Below are 25,633 nucleotides of genomic sequence, written 5' to 3'. Positions count from 1 at the left end.
TGGTAGAGATCTTATATCATTTGGACTTCAGACTGAATGTAGGTAATTTCCAATGATTGCATAATTAAATAGGCAATAATATAGAATATTTAGAAAACCAAACAAATGACCAAAGGGATCATTTCGATTCAGATGGTTCTGATGATTTTGGTTACCACCTTAATGAAACCCAGGAGTTATGTTTTCACATTATTTTTAGCTCTGTGGAGATATTTGATTCTTAGTCATTGATATAAGAAATAGACACAGAAAAAATGAAAAAAAAAAGTGTGGTAGTCAATGTAACAGCCAGTTACCCTCTCTTCCAAGATGAGCTTTTATGAAATCTGTATTTACTTGTCTATGTACACATTGTCTTCTTCACAAAAAGGCAAGTTTCTTCAAGTTAGAGACTATTTCCTTTCTGCCTTTGTATCTCCAATGTGCCTGGAATATTGTGTATACACAGCAAACGACAAATATCTTTTATAGACTTGAGAATTTTGATCAATAGTTACCAGTCATTATTTCATAGAACAAATGATGAAGCATACTAACCACTTTTTTGATGGAGAGATGATGAGGGACTCTAGGAATCACACAAACACATTCATATAAACATATATGTATACACTTTGAAAGCTGAACTTCTAAAGCTTGAAATTCAATTGAGAAACTGAGTATACATGACCATGAATACATCTGTGTGAATTATCCACATATATGGATATGACTAATGGGGGAATTTGTCTTGCTTCACTCATTTTTTTTTACAAGAGTCCTCCTTTATCCAAGCAAGTGAAATGAGGAGAAAAAATAGATTTTTGTTCTATTAAAATAATTATTTTGATCTTAAATACAAATGTTTGTTATTGATTAAGCAGCACTCCAACTTAGTGGTTCTAGTAGACATTTTCATTTTTCATTCATTTTTATTCTTATACATGTTACACAAGCCATCAATAAGTGTCTATTACATGTAAAGCTCTGTGATGACAATGTACATACAGAGACAAAAATGAAAACAGCATAAGGAGCCTGTTTGTGAGCAAGTAAATGGGGACTCAGAGGCTCAGTTCATTTTGTTGGTCCCATTGGCACCAAGTTATTTAAACCTCAATCAGACATTGGAGAAGCAGAGTTTAGATGAGAGGGAGGGGGTTTAGTACTGGGATTCTAGCCAAGGCAAGAAGCTCCATTGACTTTCATATTCTATATTCTGACCTTCTAAACAAACTGAGCAAATGGCCGATCTGTATTCTTTCTCAGCCAAATGCCTGCCAGGAATGCTTATGTTTAAAAAAAAGTGAAGAAAAAAGGAGAAATGATTAAAAGAAACCATATGTAATAAAATGAAATAGAATTTTTCAGAATTTTGCAAATCTTAAAACATCATATACATTTCATCACTGCCACCATCGTCATTGTCATCATCATTATTATCCTTTCAAAGGATTCCAAATACTTCCTCGAAATTTCAGAGTGCAATCTTGAATACTTAGTTCTATTTTTAATAAAGAATCTGAGCTCAGAGTGACATATACCTTATTAAAAGATTCTCTTACCTCTCAATCCTCCTCCCACTGTTAGAAACAACTGCTGACACTAGCATCCAAATGGCAGAGCCACTATTTAACATCTGGGATGCCCACTTTTATGTATTTGGACCCTTCCGAGTTCAGAAATTATGTCACTTCCCCTTACCAAAACTATAGACCTTCAGTTTCATATTTCCCTGAGGAAAAACAGTCTTATTGTCCATGTCCATGCTATATTATAGCTAGGGGATAATAAATAGAAAGTTGTCCTTAGAATGATGGGGACTTGACTTCAAGTTTTGCTTTTGTCATGTGATGACTACTTAATAGAAAATCACCAAGTTTTACCAGTATTTAACAGTCAAAGACTAGAAGTCAGGGTATATACTAACTTTCATTGGGAAGGAGACTTTTCTAACCAGGAATTCTCTTTATCAAGCAAATCAAAAATTTCACGCTATCAAAACTATCTGTGCTGAAAGAACAGATTTACCTATAATATGCATGTGATGAATGTGCTATTTTATTTGATCTCATTTTCTATAGGTATTAAATATATTTATATACTTATATGTGTGTATAATTACATATATATATATACATAAATATATACAAAATTATTTATATTTAAAACACATAGGTATGTATATGTACATGCCGTTAGAGGTGAAATTCTTGGAGCAGTGCCAGATGAACCGGAGTGAAAGCCCTTGCCAAGAGTGTTTCCATTAATCAAGAATAAATGTCAGAGGCACCTTCATAGTTCAGACAATAAATAATGCTCACTAATGATATAGAGGCATTATTCCCATGACCTACTGTGTAGTTTCTGGGAAAACAAAATTTTTGGATTCCAGGGGAAGTATGGTTGCTGGCCTGAGTGGAAAAGAGTACTGATGATTAGACCAACAAGAGACAGGTTTGGATGTACTGTGTTGTCACCAGTTTGTCACTAAAAAATCATATTCTATTGTTTTTGCCCATTGTTGCTGGGGTGCAGTGATGCCTTGCTGATGTAAGAGGGAAACCATGTCCATAAGACCAAGGATTCTCACAGCATCCAGAATTTCTCCAGAAGTCCTGTTTCCTATTAAACCAGACCATGGCGGGAAATGATTCTGGAAAAGGCAGTAATAAGGATATCTTTGCACAGCATTCACCTCTCTATAATAAATATAATGTATAAGTCACACCATCATATAAATATGAAGATACGATCTTCTTTGATTATGAAAGACAACTACTAACTCATGTTTGTGTATGAATATGTATATCTATGCATACATATACACATGACATGTATACATATGATATGCAGTACAAATATACGCATGCATGATGTGTGGGTGCATGGGTGTGCACATAATAGGGACAGTAAGTAGTATAATGAATAGAGTCTCTGGACTAGAGGAAGGAATACTATAGAAAATAAGAACAAATGAAATAGCACATTCATCACATGCATATTATAGGCAAATCTGTTCTTTCAGCACAGATAGTTTTGATGGTGTGAAATTTTTGATTTGCTTGGTAAAGAGAATTCCTGGTTAGAAAAGTCTCCTTCCCAATGAAAGTTAGTATATACCCTGATTTCTAGTCTTAAACAGTTAAATACTGGTAGAATTTAGTGATTTTCTATTAAGTAGTCATCACATGACAAAGCCAGAACTTATAGTTAAGTCCCCATCATTCTAAGGACAACCTCCTAATCATTATCCCCTAGCTATAATATAGCATGGACATGGACAGTAGGACTTTTTCCCTCAGGGAAATATCAAACTGAAGGAAAGAAAAACTGAACTAAAATCTGGCCTCAGACATTTACTAGCTGTGACCTTGGGTAAGTCGCCACTCTATTTGCCTTAATTTATTAGTAAAATAAGTTGAAGAATGAAATGACAAACCACTTTGGTATCTTTACCAAGAAAACCCCAAATAGGGTCATGGAGAGTTGGACACAACTGAAATGACTGAATGACAATAACACATGATAATTGCATGTGTATACAGACATATAACTATTATACATCGGCATGTATTTATGTATATGTGTAGAGGTGGCAAAATAAATAAGCATTTAATGCATCTGCTTTTGCTAGGCACTTGGCTTATAGGCTTAGTTTTATAAATATTATTTCATTTGACCTTCACAATAACTCTGTAAGGTAGGGTCTTCATTTATTTATTATCATCATTTACCGGCAAGAAAACTGAGGCAAATAGAGAATCAGTGACTTGCCTAAGGTCACTCAACTAGAAAGTATCTGATGTTGAATTAGACCTCAGGTCACTCTGACTTCTGGTCTATTGGATAGTTTTAATATAATAAACATCAGATACTTTCTAGTCAAGTCACCCTAGATAAGTCACTGAACCTGTCTGCCTTAGTTTTCTTTGTTGGTAAAATAATGATAAGATAGATAGATAGATAGATAGATAGATAGATAGATAGATAGATAGATAGATAGATAGATAGAATACATACATACACATATGTACATAGACACACATATATAAAACAATACTAAGAGCTTTTTATTTGCATATGATCACAAAACTAATATGTGCCATGCAAAAGACTTAAATCTCATACTTTCTGATTTTAAAGCCTGCCTTCCATTGATTATGCCCTACTATTTCTCATCAGTCATCACATTTTCTTAGACTCTACTTCCAAGAGGGTACAGCTATACATTTTTAAATGCATGTACAATAACATCTCTACTTCAGATTACATTCACCTCTCTCTCTACAAGTCAGTAATCTCTAAGATTCTTGTTAGTTCTATTATTTTTGATTCTGTATTCTAAGGGTCATTGCAGCTTTAATGTCCTCTGTCTGAATTTAACAATTGATATTAAATTGAAATTTGTATGATTTGAAGATGCTACTTCTGGAATACACTGTAAGATCACTAGGTTTTCTCAACACTCTCCTCAAAGCCAAGTATCTTTAGCTTCTTTCATTACAGAATGTCTTTCTCCTTTTCCTTCATCGCATCACTTGACTATGAAATTTGTCTTTCATTCCTCAAAGAACATCCTAACATCAAGGAGGTGATGCCATAATAAGCATGTGAACTGGACTTGAGTGAGGGGGTACGAGACTAAGTCACTAGTCTCACTTTCTCCTCCAGAGTCATCTGGGTCCAGTGGCCCGATATATATTGGGATGACTGAAAATGACCCTGGAAATGAGGCAATCAGGGTTAAGTGACTTGCCCAAGATCACAAAGCTAGTAAGTGACAAGTGTCTGAGACTGGACTGGAACTCCCATCCTCCTGACTCCAAGACCAATGGCATAGTAGATAGAGTGCCAGCCCTGGAATCAGGAGGATCTGAGTTCAAATCTGGTCTCAGACAATGGACATTTACTAGCTGTGTGACCCTGGGCAAGTCACTTAATTTGACATAAACTCCTTGAGGAAAGAGACTATCACATAATTTATGTTTGTATCAGCAAAGTCTTTATAAGTCTTTACTGGAAATATAGTAGACACTTCATTGACATTTATTAATAGTTTATCTCTGATTCACCTTTTATTCATTTGCCCCATTCAAATCTATACTTAACCAGATGTAGACTCAAATTAGTGAGATACTCCAAAGTCAAAGGCATTTTAGAGAATATATGAATAGAAAGACAGTTGCCTTTTTAAAGGAAAATTAATAAAAAGAATAATGAAAGTAACCTTAGGAGTCCTGAGTTCTAGACCTGCTGCTTAGCCTGATGCATCACCTTAGGCAAGTCACTTCATCACTTTCACCCCCAATTTTTATATCTATAAATAAGGACATGGGGCTAGATAACCACAAAGATTGTTTTCTATTCTGTGGTGCACCAGTCTAGCATTCCTTTCTGATAGATGCTGCCTCTTGCTTTTCCATTTAAGACAGAATTCCAGATTACCAAGGAAGGAAGGAAGGAAGGAAGGAAGGAAGGAAGGAAGGAAGGAAGGAAGGAAGGAAGGAAGGAAGGAAGGAAAGAAGGAAGGAAGGAAGGAAGGAAGGAAGGAAAGAAGGAAGGAAGGAAGGAAGGAAGGAAGGAAGGAAGGAAGGAAGGAAGGAAGGAAGGAAGGAAGGAGAAAGAAAGGAAGGAAGGAAATGATGGAGGGAGGGAGTGGGGAAGAGGGAGGGAGGTATGCAGGGAGAGTAGGTAAACATTCTAGATTGAAGCCGCACCTTTTGTTCTCATCATATCAAGTCAAATGGCAACATGATTTCAGTCAAGTAGAAAGTACCCAACTCCAAGCACAAACCAATGTCCATACTAATGGAAAGAAAGCTCTATGAATAGAAGTCTGATTGAACCAAGTATAGCTTGACCATTCATCAAAAACCATGGAGTTGTCACTCTCAATTCAGCTCTCAAAATTGGTCAGATAACACATCTCTGAAGCAAAAATGTCCTATCCTCTATTTATGTTTTAAACATTGCACCTTCACACCAGTAGCCCATTTGTGGAACACATATGTACCAACAGAAATAGAATAGAAATATGTTCATTTATGCCTCAATGCACATGACAAGAGGCTGGGAGCTTTCAAAAATCAAATATCAAAGAGATTTGATTTGGGACCATCTTCTAAGCATAAATAAATAAACAAACCAACAAATGAGAATAAAGAACAGAGATGAGTCATGATCAACTATATTTAAGAATACATGAATGCAATGCATTGTTATCATTATTCCAGATAAAGAAAAGTCTCATAACCTTAGCTATCAATAACAATATGCTCTGGTGATGCACACAAATTCCAATTTACAAAGATTTAAACTTCCCCAAATCTGAGTTTATATCAATGGCCAAAAGTGACATGTATAAGGTGTATATTGATTAAGATGTGTGCCTTTCTGACACTGTTATTAAAAAATGACTAATTCATTGCATGACTAGCAACTAAGCATGATAAGAGGTAATTAAGAAATAAGAGATTCACCAGATGGTCCTCTAGTTATCAGCCAAGTTCTTATCCAATATTATTAAAATCAATTTACAACTTCTCTTGTTAACTTAAGATAAGTTTGTCTTACATTTGATGTTATATGAGCATCTCAGATTCAATATGATTAAAATAAAACAAATTCATCCCATCTCACCTGCCCACTTCTATCTTCCCTATTTCTGTTTAGAGCACTAGCATTCTTCTAATCACTCAAAATTGTAAATTCACTATCATCCTCAACTATTTGCTCTTAAATTCCATATTTTTCAATAAGTTGTGAAATTATATCATTTTTACTTCCACATCTCTTCCTATTGAGGAGCCTAAGGCAGCATCTTGCTAAACAAAACTAAAAGTGTTCATTCAGCTTCTTGAGAGGAAGGATTCTCAGTATATCTAACAGGTGATTAAAGTAAATAAATGAATATATATATATATGTATATATATATATATACATATATATATATATATATGAAAATCCTGTCCAAAATTTTATAATGGAAAAGTACAGAAGTTACTTTAAAAGAAAAATAAAAGTTGATTTCCCTAGACATAACTATTGCTAATTAGAGAGACAATGGAAAAACTGGATAAGAAATAGAGCAAGGAATAAGTAATAGATAAGTTGTATTGTCCCATCTACTAGGAAAGAGGTAAGCTTATAAAATGGAGAAAAATCATTTCAGCTTTGTGAGAATCTATAGGCAAAATATGGTGAACACTCTGAACACTTCCCAACAAAAGAATCACTCATATAGATGATGGAAAAAAGTATATGTGTGTAAATATGTGTATATACATAACGCAAGGACAAAATAAAGACTATCCTTCAACAAGCTCAATTAATTACATTGGTTTTACAGTGAGAAGACATGTGATCAAGACAAAGTGCCTCTTACAGTCACTTCTATGACTTTAACCAAATAGTTTAACAGCCCTGTGTCTCATTTTCCTCATCTGTAATATTGGATTGGCTACCCATTATTAGACTCCTTCTAGATCTAGATCCTGTGACATACAAATGTCTTAATTAGTGAATTGGGCCTGCCTAGTCATGGCATAATTGAGATGAGGGTTTTATTAAATTCACACATTTTTAATTTGTAAGTAGACTAAGAAAAGGTATTAGGGGTGGGGTATTCATTCCCAAAAAGGAGGACCTAAATAGTTGACTTCAAATCCTGAAAAAAAACAATTTCTATCTGTCCTTAGCAAGTCTGTCCCCATAGCTCATCCAATAGTAGGAACTTAGAAATAAGGTGAGCAAATATTCAGGATGGGAACTCAAATGAATGGGAAGAAAGTAGCCATAAAGTAAGGATGCTCAAAACCAAAAGAGGTCCTGACCTAACCTGTCTATGGTGATTGCAGCCCCCATGGTAAAATCAAATTACAACCAATCTATCAGCTTCTGAACATGTTGAAATATTCAACTTATGATATCTGCTTCAAGGAAATATTCAGCACTGGTAACATGAGAAAAATTCCTTGAATTGGACAAGAGAACATAGTCCTGATTTATAATGTTATGGGAGCTTCAAGGAGGTAGCATATGATTTCTCAAGTTTGACTGATTGTTCCCTTCCTTGCCAACTTAGTCCCAATTTGTAGGTAAAAATTGTATATAGTAAGAGGTCACTCTAGTCCGGAAAATCTGGTGCTAGGACCCAGGCTTGTATTCTTTTTTTTTTCCAAGGCAAATGGGGTTAAGTGGCTTGCCCAAGGCCACACAGCTAGGTAATTATTAAGTGTCTGAGGCTGGATTTGAACTCAGGTACTCCTGACTCCAAGGGCAATGCTCTACCCACTGCACCACCTAGCCGCCCCAAAGCTTCTCTTCTTATATGACAAATAAAAATGACTGTGATCAATAAAAATCATGATTTTTATAGGAGAGCTATTACAGACTTAGACAAAGGCAAATGTCACTTGAAAATTTGAAGGAACTGTGAATAGTTATATTGGAGAAGGCATCTGAAGGGTTGTCATGTGGAGAAGGGATTTGATTTAGTACATTTGTTGATACAAGATGTAAACATTAGTGATAACTGGAAATTTCAAAGAAGCAAATTAAATTTGAATAATTGAAAAATTCCTAACCTTTAGAGCTGTCCAAAAGTGTAATGGGCTGCCTTGAAAAAAAAACAAGTACTCTTTCCTTGAAAATCTTCAAGAAAAGGTTAGATGCTGACTTACATAAAATTTTCTAATGGGAGTCCCTTCATTTGGGGGTTGGAATACAAGGTCATTGAATTCCCTTTAAACTCTCAAATTCTGTGATTCTAAGAAGAGACTTATGTTTTGTGAATCTCAGTTCCTTAATCCAAATGAGAAAGGTGAGCTTGGTTACTTCTAGAACTTCTCCAAACTCCAGATGAATTACCCTATGATTCTGCATTTCTTCACTCCATATAGCAGTGCAGCTTCCAAAAGTCAGATTTACTTGGAGATCAAGACAATTTTCAGGTGTCTTATATGCATCCAATATAAATCTTCTCCAATAGTTCTGTCCTATAAGAACATAATTGGGAGTTTCTAACTCAGAATCTTTTAGCCATTGAAAGGTCAGATCTTTGGAATTTGAGAAAAGGAATGTGGTGAAAGGAATGGAATAAGAAAAAAGAAAAAAATTGAAACCAGCTTATGGGAACTCTGAAGGGTGGAGAAAAACTACTTCAAAATATGAAGGTTCAATTGGGGATTTTTTTTTATGTTTGGTTTGAGTTCTTCTTTCTTCTCAAATACAACAAATGCATGTATGGCATGCATAACAAATTTTAAATGAACAAAAGCTTGGAGGAATAAGTAACATTTTGAATAAGAGAGTCAGGATGCAAAAAAAATGTTTAAATAAGCTAGAATATTTGACCAAATTTACTAAAGAATTTTAGGTGAGATATTTATAAATATCACTAATAATGCATCTATCTTGATCCAGCAAGATAGGTTCTAGAAAATAAACTGGGTACAAAATTGAATAGAATGAAGAAAGAGTTTGATGACCACTGAGAAAGTTTAGCTTATTCCCAAATATCCAAGACCTCTTCCACATTCCTATAAACAAGACAAATCTATCAATGTAACATTGACATTCTTCTAATGATGTTATATGACTGGAAGTAATAGAATAGTTCAGTTTCATTAAAATTAAGATTACAAGCAACCAAAAGGGAAATGGAGAGATAAAGTGCAGTATATGACTAATGATAATTTGTTCACAGGAAGAAGCATAATAGATATCATCCAAGAAATATAAGGAAAAAATGGATATCTGCCAGGGATGCATCCATTTTTTTTGCAAAAAAAAATCAGTGATGGATAGACTATTGATGTCATGCCAGATACTATTGCATGCTATTTTTACATGGTAAAAGTGATTTTAACAATTTGAATACATCTTTAATAGTGAATTTAGGAGTGAAAAAATGAACACGCAAGTGAATTTCTGAGAATTATATGAAACAACAAGAGTTTGAATGCTAGTTCTGCTTATTAGTAACTTTGGGAAGATCTCTCAACAGGGTTTAAATTAGATTTCACCACTGGTGAGGGGACCTAAATTATCAAATTCACAGATCATTAAAAATATAAAAGAATTAAAGTTTCAATGAACCTGAAAATATTTACTTACTCAGGCTAAATGAGGGCATATACAAATATTTTTTGAAGAAACAAAGTTCTGGGACTTTTAATGGAATAAATGTTTAATATGATCCAACACAGTGTGTCCCATGGAGGGCTAGTTCCTATCATTCCCCCATATGAAATGCTTAACTCTCTACATCTCTCACTTCTCATGTACTTCTTAAGGGGACCATTTCATTTGAATTTTCCACAGTTATATCTTCATTCATATCTTTGTTCTTTGGGCTGATTGGTAATCTCTATTCATTTATTTATATCTTCATAAAAGGAAAACCTGGGGCTCTATTTGTCTAATCATTGAAAGTACATGAAACAATAATATAGGGTGTAAAATATTCAGTGATTCCAAACAGGGGCCAATTCAACTTTTGGACCTGATTTCCTACCAGTCCCATCTATCAGGAGGTCAAAGATCTCATTTTCTTGACCATCTTACATAAATAAGGCTTGATTTTCTAGTGAGGAATTAAAATACAATTTCTCCTCAGGCAAGCATAATCTAAGCCAATGTTTTATAACACCTTGACTAAAGACATAATTTAAGTTGACATCTTTTTTTTCATAAAAGAAGATTTACATGTCCTCAGATACCACTAACCTTTGCTGAAGGTGGCAGGTATACTCATATATTTAAGCAATTACAAACCATAGCTCCTAAATGATGTGATGTGAAAAACAACATGGAAATTTGTGCTAAAATAACATACTAAAAAAGAAACGCCACCCTCATCCCCCAAGAGAAGTTTCTATCCAATTCCCCCTATTTTTTTTTTATCTTGTAAAACTATATGGTGCAGTTAACTAATTGGTTTTGTTTTATTTATGTCACTAGTATACTAATTCAGTCAATCAGATAGCAACAATCCACATTTATTGAACATATACTATTCTTCAGGTTGTGCATTGTACTGGAGATACAAAGACTCAATGAGTCCATCCCTGCCTTCAAGGACTTATATTGCATTGTGAGGAGAAATTTGCCATGATTGTAAAAGTAGACTAAAGATATTTGGGGAGGCTGGGGTAAGGGGAAAAGAAAAACACTAGCAAGGTAAGAATTTTTCTCCCTCAATTTCAAATTCTTTGCCACTACAAAAAAAAGGGCTGCTATGAATATTTTGGAAAAATGTGGGCAAAAATGCTTCTAGGTCAATGTCCATAGTTATCATCTTGGTAAGCAAGCCGTACGGATACACAATCTGGCCACTGTTCTTCCAAGTTCTACAATCTCAATTGCCAAAGAAGAAAGTTCTTATCAGCAAAGTCATTGGTACTGACCAATGTTAAACATCAGAAATTCACATGAATTTATCAGAGTAAATGAATTCTTTAGAGTGGTATTATCTGCTCTACTGCGATACCCAGAGAATCCTGCCTTATTTGTTTATTTTTCCTCTCTCTGCCTATACATTTTAGCTACCCAATCATACTTGACTAAGTCCAAACCTTTCCTTCAAACTACCCAAATGATGATGATAGTCATAATAGTATGATAACTTTTACACATTTAAGTATGCAATTTGACTTTATGGGTATTTAATGTTTAGCTTATATTGCTTCAGAATCTTATATGTTAAAATTTCCATTATGTTCTGCTGTTTTTGTCACAAATATTTGAAAATCTTTCAGTTCATTAATTGTCTATTTTTTTCATTCAGGATTACACTTAACTTTACTATGTAGGTTATCCTCTGTTGCAACCCCAGTGTTTTTGCTCTACAAAATAGAGAATTATAATATCTATGGTCCTTTAATACTGTAGCTGATAGATCTTGTATAATCCTCATTCTAGTTCTGTAATATTTAAATTGGGGTTTTTTCCTTGCTGCTTGCAATATTTTGTCCATAAACTGGGACATTCAAAATTTGGCTATGGTATTAGTGTACATTTTCTATCTGGGATCTCTTTCAGGTGATGATTGGTGGATTTTCTTCTATTTCTACTTTGAGGTCTTGTTCTAGAACTGCAGGGCAATTTTCCAAATCTGATGGTTGTTTGTAAATCCTCATTGTTCTCTGTAGCCAATGACATTGTCATTCCTTTTCTTCTGTAAATCCTTTAGGCTTTGGTAACACTATGCTCTCCTTTCTTTCTATCTATCTGACCGCTTCTCATCCGATGTATTTCACAGTCATACTTTGATTTCTGAAGGGTTCTGTTGTGGGTTCTCTTCGTCAAAATTGGTGCTCTCAGAGGTACTAAGAGTGAGATGTGTTAAATGAGGTCCTTGTCAAAGTTTGAAACCCAGAAAGGTAACTGTCAGTGTCAACATGTGTGATGATCAAGGTCCATTTTGTGTTCTGATGGTTTGATAATTTTCAGATGAATAATATACTACCAAATATGTGATATAAATGAGACATCCCCATTAACTTAACAGAATGAAAAGCTAAAGAAAGACTCTGGTCACTAAATTACAGGTAGCAATGGAGGCATTGTTTGATGAATGAATATAACTATTCTTACATTAATGCATGCAGAGGCTTTATATACTTCACATATCCAATATTGAAATTCATAGATTTCTTTTAATGTTTTGAGAAGAATTATTTCTAAAATGGGTAAACCTGAAACATAAAAGCACAAATGTTTATTGAAATAAATTAGAGAGATTTTCCCAAAAGAAACAATGATTATGAGAATAACTCATCACAAATTCTCTCTACCTACAAATTATTCTATTGCTGGTATAAGAAAAAGTTCCAAAATCTGTCCTGATCCAATTGAATTCTATAAGGAAGTTAATGTTTTCCCCAAAGAAAATGGAGTAATCATAAACAATCTTATTTTTCTCTAATAAAAGAATTCAAAAAATGAGTTGACTAGAAGAGCTATTTGGGATCTTCAGGCAGAATGGCACAGGTAAAAAGGACTCTGGAACATTTACCAAAAAGGTTAAAACTGAAAAAGACATTTGAAAATAAAGCAAAAAATATGACAGAAGTGACCTTAAGACAGAACACAGAATGTTGGAGATATAATACCTTAACATATAGAAAAGAGGGGTGAGATGGGGATAATGAAATAGAATATGTTGACAGAATAGCCGGAAAGTTTCTTAGAACATTGGTCATATACCTTATTTCTCAAATATATATAGGAAACTAAGACAAATTTTAAAAAATAAGACCATTCCCCACTTGATACATGGTCAAAGGATATGAAGGCAGTTTTCAGAATAAAAGCTATTAGTTTTCATAAAAAGAAATCGAAGTGTTCAATAGTGATGCGAAAAAAATGTTCAAAACTTTGAAGCACTTGGGTGTTGCAGTGGATAGAGCACCTGCCCTGGAGTCTGAAGGACCTGAATTCAAATCCAGCCTCAAACACTTAATTATTGCCTGGCTGTTTGACCTTGGGCAAATCACTTAACCCCATTGCCTTAAATTAAAAAATTAAACAAAAAATAAAAAAACAAAGTTAGTAAAATCACTTTGATTAGAGAAATGGAAATTAAAACAACTCTGAACTATCACCTTTCACCTATCAGGTTGACTAACAGGACAGAAAGAGAAAATAATACATGGTTTTATTTTTTAATTGGTATTAGGCAAAGCTAGGTGGCATAGTAGATAGAATACCAGCCCTGGAGTCAGGAGGACTTGAGTTCAGATATGAACTCAAACACTTAATAATTGTCTAGCTGTGTGACCTTGGGCAAGTCACTTAACGCTACTTCCTTAAATAAATAAAAATGTGTTAAAAATTGATTTTAGCTTTATTCTAAGTTGCAAAATTTAGCAACTTTCAGATATGCAGAATCCTTGATAGTAACTGACATCAATCCCATATCTGAGCCCAAATATTAGCCTTTGTAATCACTTTTATGTAATTTTCTCACATAAGCATGTCTTCCATAAATTCTTCTAGTGAGTGGAGAAACAAATTTGGACAAAAAAATTACATTCTTATAATCTACAAGTTTCCTTCACAAGATATATCTTTTGTGTGATTCCTTGTAAGGAGGGCAGGGAGGTAGAAAGGCAGGAATGCCAAGCATTGCTGGGGCGTTGTGAATTGGTCCAACCTTCTGGAGAATAACTTGGAACTATATCAAAAGGGCTAGTAAATTGTGTATACCCATTGATCCACAAATAACATATCAAGAACGTATGGGCATAAAAGTATTTAAAACACTTCTTTTGTGGTGACAGAGAATTGAAAATTGAAGGGATGCCCATCAACTGAGGAATTTCTGAACAAGTTTTGATATATTATTAAGGTGGAATGCTATTGTGCTGTAAGAAATGCTGACTCAAATAGTTTCAGAAAAAAGCCTGGGAATTCTTTTTTTTTAGGTTTATGCAAGGCAAATGGGGTTAAATGACTTGCCCAAGGTCACACAGCTAGGTAATTTTTAAGTGTCTGAGGCCAGATTTGAACTCAGGTACTCTTGACTCTAGGGCTGGTGTTCTATGCATTGCACCACCTAGCTGCCCCTAAACCTGGAAATTCTTATATGAACTGACACAAAAGTGAAGTGAGCAGAACTAAGATACCACTGGACATAGAAATAACAATTATTGTATTGATAATCATACATAAAAGAGTCTGCTACTTTAATCAATACAATGATCCAAGACAATTCCAAGTGATTGACTATGCAAAAAGCTATCCATCACCAATAAGAAAACTGATTAACTCTAAGTACAAATTGAAGCATACTTTTGCACTTTGTTTTTCTTGCTTTTTTTTTGAAACATGACTAAAATGTTTTTCATGACTTCACAAGTATAGTTGATATCATATTGCTTGGCCTCTCAATGGCTTGGGAAGGGACTGGAGGGAGAAAGAGAATTCAAAATACAAAAAAATTGAATGAATGTTAAAAATAAATTATCTTTTAATTTGATTCCTACCATGGATCCTCCAGAATCATGCTTGATTTTTTTATTTGAATAGTTTAAAAAGAACAGAGACCGTACAATGGTAGATTTAAAAGAGGTTTTAATAAAGGCATGAATCTCTAGTTCACTCCTTTCATTTTGTAGATGAGGAAACTTGGGTTAACAGAGGTCTAATGATTAATAATAAGAAGCATAATGTGAAATCAAAAACCTGAATATTGGTGGTAACTCACTCTTGGGTCTTGTTACGCATAAGCCTGGACTATTATATATTCTTATATATATTATTATTATATAAACAGTTATTGATTATTATTTCTCATGAAGTTATTACTAATTTCTTCTTAGGGTGAATGAACTAATAATAGAAGATTTTAAGATATAGTTCACAGACTCACACATATGGACTTTCAAAAGACATCAAAAGACATCTATTCTTGGATCTGATGCTGAGAGAAAGGAGCAGAGGCAAGAGAATAATGTCCACTTCAACAGCAATATGAGATGAACAAACTTGATGGAAGCCAACTCCTCTCAACAATCCAGAGACCTAGGACAACTATATTTGACTGGTTATGGACTATATTATCCCCAACCAGAGGAAGAACAACAAAACAAAACAACACACAGGAAAAAAAATAAACCCTTCCAAATCTGTTGAACGCTTTATAAAATTATCTCTTATGTATCTCTTTCCCTTAATCCTAATTCCTCATGCCAAAAATTACTAATTTGTAAACCTATTCAACAAAATATGCATGTAAAATGCTAACCTGACTATTCTCTGCTGAGGGGAGGGAATGGGAAGGAAAGGGGGAGGGAAATTTTGTAACTTGGAAATATGCATATACAAATGGCTGAAAATAAATATTTTTAAAAAGATCATCTATTATAATCCCATTCATTTTATATTTCATGAATCTGAGGATCAGAGAAAGAGATGAAGAAACTATCACAGGAACACACAGGTAAGTAAAACAAAAAAATTTTACCCAAATCTATGAACTTCGAATTCAACAGAATCTCCATTACATCATAACTACTAGTTTAGTTTAATATTCAGTCTCACTCCCTCTATTATTTCTCAAATAACTGCCATGCTATGATACGACTCTTTACAATGTGTGATCAATCAACTATGTTTGATGAAATATATGCTATTTTCTGCAGTGAAATTGGTCACCACATAAAAATATTCCCCAACAAAAAAAGTAGTATTCTATAGCAGAACTAGTCAACTATAAGGTAGATATATGTCCAGCACCAAAAATTATCATAATCAAGAAATAAATTCAATTCAATTTTTTGGAGAGGGTATATCCTATTGCCCTTTATTCATTGTCAATGACAAAGAAATAGCCCCAAAACATTGTCATATTAAAAATGAATGAGTAACTTTTCAGAAACTATTTATAACAATAAATTCAAATCTAAATTTAAAATGCCTTATTTTTAACATTAAAAGACTAAATATTGAAAAACTAAAATAAATATAATTTAAATGATAAACAAATGAAATATTTCCAGATACTCAAAACTGAATAGAAATGATATTTTAGATACTTTCGAACAATGTAAATTTAGTCAAGTAAATAAATGAGCATTAGTTTTCTCAATGTAAAATGCGGATGAAAAGAATACTTATCTCAGAGGGTTATGTCAGGAGATAAATGAGATAATGAACCAAAGTAATATCCAAACCTTAGAATATTATATAAATGCTAGATCTTATTGTTATTTGTATTAAATAAAGTATATTTTGTTTTATTATTTATCATTGTTATATTATTTAATATAGAATTAACATTGCAATCATAAAGAGAAATAAAATTAAAATAACATTTTAGAGTAGAACACAATATCATTACACACATAAATGAATATATATATATATAATATATACATAAACACTTTGCACATAATACATTGGTTGCCCCAGAAGTCCCAGAAGTCTTTGTTCCGTACATCTTTTCTGAAGCAGTCGTTCTAAAAATATTATAATACATAAAAGCTCTTAAAATTCATATTTTATTTGAGAAGAGATCACAAAATAATGAGAAAATAAAGTACAAGTTAAAATTATTCCATAATATAGAGTAAAACAAAATAAGTTAATTTTATAATAAAATAGACTTTTATTATTTCTATTCTAGGAAGCATTTACTTTGTGCCTACTATCTACAATGCATTGTGACAGATATTGGAGAATGATGCAAAGGAAAAACAATAAAAAATAATAGTCCTCAATATCAGAGACCATGTATTTTACTGAAAGGGTTTCATAATAAAATAATGAAATGTAACTATTTTACAATAAAATAAGAGATCAATTCTCCTATCTTAAAATAAAATATTTTTTACTCTTTTAGTATAGAATAAAGTATATTTTACTATCATAGAATAAAGAATAAAATAATTCATATTAGAATCAAGCATAACAAGATCAAAATACTTCACTTTGTCTCTAATCATAAATGAACTGAAGGCTTCAGTCCCCCTTTCCCTTCTTTCATTGTTTGGCACAGGAAAGAAAAACATCATCATCAGAGATTTCCAACCATTAAATTTTTTTCAAACATTTTTTCAAACATTAAATCATATTGATTTACTGACTCTTGTGATTTTGCTCCCAAGTTACAGATTTTTTTCATAATGAGACTCATTTCAGCAACAAGAGTGCTCATCTGACTAAGTCCAATAGTAATGAAAATATTACCTCCCGGATTTTGTCTACACTTCATGTTAAAAGCAGCTTGACAAGACCTGGCAAGTAGGAAACATGGCTGGAAACCAGTAACCATCTGCTCTCTCAGAGTTCCCCGGCCAAGGTGAAAGGGGGGAAAAAAACAGCTGTAGTGTTTTTGCTTCCTAAAATCTATCTGAATACCTCCAATGCACAACCCCCATTCCGGCCCGAATGAGATGATGGCAGCCATCACCCACCATATGTTCACATTGCAATGGGTCCTTGTACTGTAACTGTCCAACTCAATGCTATTTCTTCCTCTGGCAACTCCTGTGAAATATTCAGCCTCATTCCTTCTATTGCTTCCCAGATACCCACTGTTCTATCCTAGGCCTATTCACAATGTGTGCCCAACTGTGTTTGATGAAATATAAGCTATTTTCTGCAGACAAACTGGTCACCACATAAATATATTCTCCACTAAAAAAAAATGTAGAATTCTACGTTCATAGATCACTCTTGTTGCTTAGGGAGCAGGCAGTATGGGGTGTGTTGGGGGGTGGGGAATAATTCTAATTTATTTCTCTTCAACTCAATTCAATTTAACAAGTATTTATTAGATATTTATCATGGACAAGACACAAAGCTAGACAATAGAAATTAAACTATAGGGAGGGAAAAATCTCTGCCCTTAGGCAGCTTCCATTATACTGAGGGATGACAACTTGTATGAAACAAGGAAATGCAAATATATACTAGGCCATTTCATGAAGGAGAGGGTATTAATGACTGATGAAATTAAGAATAATTTTGAGTAGGAGGTGGTATATGAGCTATGCTTTAAATCAGGGGTTCTTTACCTATGAGCCATGAACTTATTTTCATAATAACTTTTCAGCATAATTGGTATCTTTTGCAATTCTCTTTATTTTATTATGCATTTGAAAATATTCTGAGAAGGGTTCCACAGACTTCACTAAACTGCCCAAGGGATCCATTATCCAAGAATGATTAAGAACCCTATCTTTAAAGAAGGAAGGGCTGCTAAGAAACAAATTTCAGGTAGAGGTATATTGCTGTCATGAAGATCCATTTAGATTTGGACATTTATTAGAGCCCTAAAATTCACAAAGGCACAGTGGTGGTGGCATTAGATAAATTGAAATGAGAACCACCAAACCATAAAAATGCTCTCATATTGACTTAGAAATCCACTTACTAATGCTATTTTTTGTATTTTTATTTATTCTGTTAAATATTTCTGGTTTGATTCACCTCTGGCATAGAGAATAAATACCTACTCTTGGAATCAGAATGAATATGGCTCGGAGCCATACTGAAATAGGGGACCATAATCAGGTGTTTTAACCCAACAGTGTCCCAGGTAACACAATAAGTCTTGGAACTGCTTAAAAGTACTTCCCTAAGCTTATTAACTCATACTTGAATGCCTGTCTCCCCCCCGCCTCAAAGAAAAACTTGTGTAAAGCTGTGCTAACAGATTTCGAGAAGATTGATCATCCATACCCACAAAGAACTTAACAGTCCAGCAGGATTTATAGTCATGTACACAAGTAACTTTAATTATTTTATAAATGACTTTAAGATTTGCAAATCAACGTACAAGCACTGCAAAAAACTGTCTGAAAGTCCATAGATGTATAATACTTTAGATATCATGTCATCTCTCAAGGCCTCACATCTCCAAAATGAAAGGAAAGACAAAATGACCACTAAAGTTCTTCTAAGGTTACTTCCACCTCTAAAATTCTGGATCATTCTATGGCTGAGAAGGAACCAGAATTTTGAGGGGAATTTTGCTTTCTTACTGGAAAGAAAAAAAAATATCTGGGGTTTTCATGATTATTTGAAAAGGGAGGATACTTCAATAAGTCAAATATCCATGATTATACACTGATCATGAACCCTCTGTGTTTTGCTAGAAAGTCTTCAGGAGATAGGAAAGAACTTTATCAACTCTCTCATTTAATAGAAGAGGAAATTGTGGCCCAGATAAATGACTTGCTCAAAGTCATAGTCTTTAAGAGAGCTATGTAAGCAGCAACAAAAATTGCTATCCAGACAACCTGAAAATGAATAAATTTTAAAACATTTGTAAAAACAAAATTAAAGGGGCTCTGAAATGAAAGGCAGTTCCTCTATTTATTGATCAAATACATCCATTATTTACAAATACATTGCAAGAAATTATTGAATGCAAAAGTATTATGGGAGATTTCTCTCATACTCAAGATATAGCCATAGCTGGTAGAATCTCTCTGGTTGGATGTCAAGAAACATGGGAGCAACAAACAAAATTGTAAGATGAACAACCTTAATGGAGGCAGATCCTCTCGAAAGTCCAGAGAGCTGGGGCAACTGTATTAGACCAGGTATGGACTATATTATCCCCATCCAGAGGAATGAAAACAAAGCAAAACAAAACACACAAACAACCAACCCTTCAGAATCTGATGAGCACTTTATAAAAATTACCTTTTATATATCTTTCCCTTAATCCTAATTCCCCATACCAAAAATTACTAATTTGAAAACATGTTTATCAAAATATGTATGTACAATTCTAACCTTACTGTTCACCACTCAGACAAGGGGGAGGGGGGTGGAAAGGGAGGTTGGAAGGAAATTTTGTACCTTAAAAATATACATGTGCATATGGATGAAAATAAATAAATAAATTTTAAAAAATTTAACATGATCCTAGTTTGAGTTCTGGAAAGTCACTTAATCTACTTGGGGCTCAGGCCTCCTATTTTCAAAAATGATGGAGTTGGATGAGTTAATTCAATTCAACAAGGACATAGTAATGTCTTATGCTGCAAGCATGCAATAACAAAAGGAGATTAACCCATACCTGATGGGACTTCGATTCTCATTAGAATGTATAAAGTAAGTATTGTACAAGAAAACTTTAGATAGTAATAGTGGAGGTAGGGTGATAAATGAAGGAATCAGAGGACACAACTCTTGGGTTGGGGCTTAAAAGAAAAAAAAGAATTCTCATAGGTGAGACTAAAGACAGCTTGATTTTTAGTCATGGGAAATAACAAGTGAGAATAAATAGAAGTTGGAGATAGATTTGAGGGGAAAAACCAGGGCTTCATCTGAGCTTCAATGCAGAATGTATAAAAGGGAGTAGTGTTAAGTAAGACTTGAAATGTAAATTAAGGCCAAATTGTGAAGAATCTTAAATGCAAAGTTTAGGAGCTGATACTTTCTCCTCTTAGTTATGCAACCCTGTACGAATTTGTCTCTCTAGTTCTTGACTTTCTTATCTCTAAAAGTAATGGGTTAGGAAGCAAATAATATTTAAGTTCTCTTCAGTTCTAATTCTGTTGCCCTATAAATACAATTTCCAAGGTTGTTTCTCATCTCTTTAAACAGGGGAATGAAAATTAACAATCTCTTATAATCTACCACTATTGTTTGCTTGATTTTGAAGACAAAGAACTGAGTTAATGGCCTTTTTTGACACTTTATTAAAATTCTAGGACTGCATCTCTGTCTCTTTATCTCTGATTGTCTCTGTTTCTGTCTCCCTCATTAAATGGCCAAAAAATGTCACATAGTCATCACACACACATACATACAAACAGAATGGAAGAATGTCCATTTAGAAATCAAAGACAGAAGGATATTATTACCTGAGTTCCATGTTTTTCAGTGAACTCTTCTGAAAACAATGTCAGAATATCCAAGCCCAGAGTCCAAGGTTGGCAAACTTGGTTCTACTTGATGCCATCCTAAAATTAGGGGATAGAAGAGAAACTATGATTATCCTAATTAGGCCAAGCTCTATCTATAATTTGAGTGCCTCCTGCTCCACTACACCTAATGAGAAACTAACAGGGATTGCAGAGAGAATGAAATATAAATAATTCAGGAGATTTGATGAAGCTGAATCTTAATCTGTCACGCGGTCCCATGATGTTCATCTTAGTGAGAGTTAAAGAGTGAAAGCTAAACATTGATGTTGCAGGAATAATACTATCAACTAAGGTCTTAGGACTTCTCTCTCTATGGGATAATTTTTACCCACAGAGGTCCAGAGTCCCAAGGTTCTACGGGTCAGGAGAAGGGATCATAATTAACATTTCTATCATGTAATGGCAGCTAGGAAAAAAAAGAATAAATGCTGATTTTCTGGGTTTTGTGTTTCTTCGATGAACTGATTTGTCTTTGAGTCCTACCCTACAGCTGCCTGATACCCTTCCCCCACCTAAATTCTAGAAGCCCTGACCACAGGCCATTCCCCTCCAATATAAAAGTTTCCTTAATGTAAACTCCCATTCCCTTACCACTCGTACTTATGACACTGGAAACTATCCAGATGCTCTGGAGAGAGATGTCCTACCTAGAAAGTACCTGGCTCTCTTCTACATGGACTATTGTGGTGTTTTGACTGAAACCAAAATATCAAAGGACTGGCATTAATGATCAAGAGGTGGATATGATCAGCATGACAAATAAAAAGTCTGTCTCTCCTGGGTCAACAGTCCCTTTCCTCCTTCCTGAGTTGATGCTAGCTTTTATGGTAGCAATGATTCAAATTTTAAAGTTCCAGGGAGTCTTTCATACATTCTACAATTTGAACATCACAATCATCTTAGGAGATAGGTATTACAGATATATATATATATATATATATATATATATATATATATATATATATATATATATATTTGTGTGTGTGAATATATATATATACACATGTGTGTATGAGAGAGAAAGAGAGAGATATCAGACCTGTAATTTTGCTGTTATCAAAACATTTAAAGTGAAGAAGTCCCATATACTAGTACAACCATTCCTATAACTTAGAATTAGAGATATGCCCAAGTTTTAAGGGGTTAAATGTTTCACCCAGGGTCACTATCATATTTTTAATTTTAAATGTGTTTTATACTTTACGGTTTTTTCCTTCTTGTTTTTCTTTTCATTTTGTTCTAATTCTTCTTTCACAACATGACTAATATGGAAATATGCTTAACATAGTTATATATGTCTAACCTATACCAGATTACTCACTGTCAAGAGGAAAATGAAGGGAAGAGAGGAGGGAGAAAAATGTGGAACTCAAAATTTTACTAAAAATAGAAAGTTGAAAATTATCTTCATATGTTGTTGATATAATAAATAATTTTATAAAATAAACAAGAAAGAGTCAATTGTGCCCAAATCATGACTTGAAGTCAATTCTTCCCAATTCCAAGTGACTTCCATCCCTCTACTAGAATATGTCTGGAAACAAATAGTAATTTTATCCACATTTTAAAGTTGGAAAAAACTGAAGTATTTCTCTATTCTAGTCCATCTTTCCTTTGGCCACCAAAATTATTTTCTGCATATAAAGTAAACTATATTACCTCCTGAATAAAAAAAAAAAACCTCACTCTTCCAATTTCCAGGGTCGAATATAAACTTTTTAAATTTGTTTTGAAAGCCCTTCATAATCGGACTACTTCCTACTTTTTCATCTTTCTTACTATAATTTTATTCTATGTACTCTACAATCAAACAATAATGATCTCCTTGGTGTTCTTAATATGACAGCTTATCTCTTGATTTTCTTTTCAAAAGGTATCTCTCTCATGCTGGGAATGCTCTCTATCTGTTTCTCTATCTCTGTCTCTCTCTGTCTCTGTCTGTCTCTGTCTCTGTCTCTCTTTGCCTCTCTGTCTCTGTCTTCCTCTCTGTCTTTGTCTCTGTCTCTCTCTGTCTGTCTCTCTGTCTCTGTCTCTCTCTGACCAGGATTGAGACTGGATTTAAACTCAGATCCTTCTCTCTTTCTCTCTCTCTCTCTCTCTCTCTCTCTCTCTCTCTCTCTCTCTCTCTCTCATTCTCTCTCTCCCTTTTTCCCTCCCTCTCTTTCCCTAAAACCATTTATGATGCCTCAGATTCCACCTTCTGAAAGAAGTCATCCCCAGTCTTTGTCCCTGGAAGTTCCTTTTAATAGGGGATCACATCCCATTTTGTTTATAAATGTACACAGTTGCATGCATGTTTTGTCTTCCATTAGAATTTAAGCTTCTAGAAGGAGGGAACAATCATTTTACTTTTCCTCATACCATTCACCCCTTGTATATTTTCTGGCATAGGGGAAGCTCTTATTAAATATTTAATGCCTAACTAAAGCTCCAAATCATTAAGTGACTTGCCCATGGTCTTAAAACTAGTGAGAATCTAAAGTAAATTTTAAGCATTGATATTCTTTACTTTTTGAAAGCAGCTATGTGGTACAGTGAATAGGTGTAGGCCTAGAGTCAGGAAGATCTGAGTTTAAATCCAGTCTCAAACCCTTACTAGCTGTGTGACCCTGGGTAAATCACTTATGCCTGTTTGCCTCAGTTTCATCATCTGTAAAATGAAGACAGAAATGGCAAGCTACTCTAATGCATTTTTTTTTATCAAGAAAACACCAAAAGATGTAAGAAAGAGTCAGATATTACTGAAACAACAGAATAATAATATACTTGACAGGTACAGTATTTTTCCCATTTCCTTGAACATCTCAGGCAAGAATAGAAACTACAGAGGACTTCTGGTCAAGATGGTGGAGAGAAGACAGGCATTGTGTTAAGTGTTCCTGGTATCCTCTCAAAAATAACATGAAAGAAATCTCTTAACAGAAACTTGATTGACAAAACCCAGAAAAAGAAGCTAGGAGAAGAACACCTACTAACAAAGACCATGGGTGAACCAGGAGCAGAGACCAGAGGATGGGCACAGGGATGGAAACTGATTGGGGGAAGCCAGAGGACCAAACTCAGTTACAGAGGCTATTCTAACTTTAGCCACTGAGTCTTTAGCCTGGGGGAAGGGAGGTCTGCATGCCTGGAAATCATCCACCTGGGTGCCAGACCTGAGCTCCATACTTTTAGGGAAGCATTCTTCCAGGAACAAAAGGTAGCTACCACCCCCCACCCCCTCAGACTCAGGGTAGACTTCAGAGACTGGCTTCCTCCCCCAGGGCCAAGCCCATTGTTCAAGGTCAATGCAAATGCTGCTGCCCCTCCTCACTTCCTCTTCACTCCCTCCAGGATTGGGAGAGGGCTTCAATCACTCCAGAGAAAGCAACCAGCTCTCCCTACCAGCCAGCCCTTGGAATTACTAAACCGAATGAACAAAGCTTTTAGGGTTTTCAAAAGCAAACTTCTGAGAGCCAGCCCCTCCCCCAACATGAGATCCTAGAAAAATGAAGGAAAGCCAGCAAAAAGGGGGCCCCATGAAGAAATACTTAGAAGTAACAGATTCTATCCAAGAGAGATCAAGCACTTCTGAGGAGAATATGAATTGGTCTCCAGACCAGAAAGAATTCCTTAAAGAAATCAGGAAGGCATTTAAAAATCAATTGGAAAAATTGGGAAAAGAAACTCAAGAGAAAATTAACACATTGAAAGAGAAAATTAACATCTCACAACAAGCAAAGAAATCCTTGGAAAATACAATTGGACAAAAACAAAAAATAAAATAATTCTCTCAAAAGTACACTTGGGCAAATGGAAAACTCCTTCAAAAATAGAATTGACTAATTGGAAAAGGAATTGGAAAAGGTAAATGAAGAAAATCCTTCTCTAAAAAAAATGGGATCGGTGGAAACTACTGACTTCATGAGGCAATAAGATTCTGTTAAACAAAAGCAAAAGATCAAAAAAAAAAAATAGAAGAAAATGTAAAATACCTCATCAGCAAAACCAGTAATCTCGAGAACCAATTAAGAACAAACAACCTAAGAATTAAAACTTCCTGAAAACATTGAAGTGAAAAAAAAAAAGCTTGGACATAATTTTACTTTATTTAGTGATGGAAAACTGCCCTGATATCATGAAACCAGAGGGCAAAATAGTTATTGAAAGAATACAGAGATCCCTTCTGGAAAAAGATCCTAAAATGTAAACACCAAGAAATTGAAAATCCTGCAAGCAGTCAGAAAGAAACAATTTAAATACCAAGGAGCCATAGCAA

The 25,633-nt window shown here is 34.3% G+C and overlaps 1 long non-coding RNA gene across 1 annotated transcript in view; it reads left to right on the top strand.

Moving 5' to 3' along the window:
* The window catches only part of LOC141516536 (uncharacterized), a 40,373-nt gene extending 24,768 nt beyond the window's left edge, over nt 1-15,605 (top strand). Inside the window, exon 3 of the long non-coding RNA XR_012476726.1 lies at nt 15,310-15,605. This is a non-coding gene — a long non-coding RNA (uncharacterized LOC141516536). The remainder of the gene's footprint in view (nt 1-15,309) is intronic.
* Nucleotides 15,606-25,633: the final 10,028 nt, after the last annotated feature.

This window comes from Macrotis lagotis, chromosome 3 (assembly GCF_037893015.1).
Source record: "Macrotis lagotis isolate mMagLag1 chromosome 3, bilby.v1.9.chrom.fasta, whole genome shotgun sequence".
Taxonomy (NCBI): domain Eukaryota; kingdom Metazoa; phylum Chordata; class Mammalia; order Peramelemorphia; family Peramelidae; genus Macrotis; species Macrotis lagotis.
The sequence above is the reverse complement of the archived record's forward strand: the minus strand, read 5'-3'. Positions and strand labels throughout refer to the sequence as shown.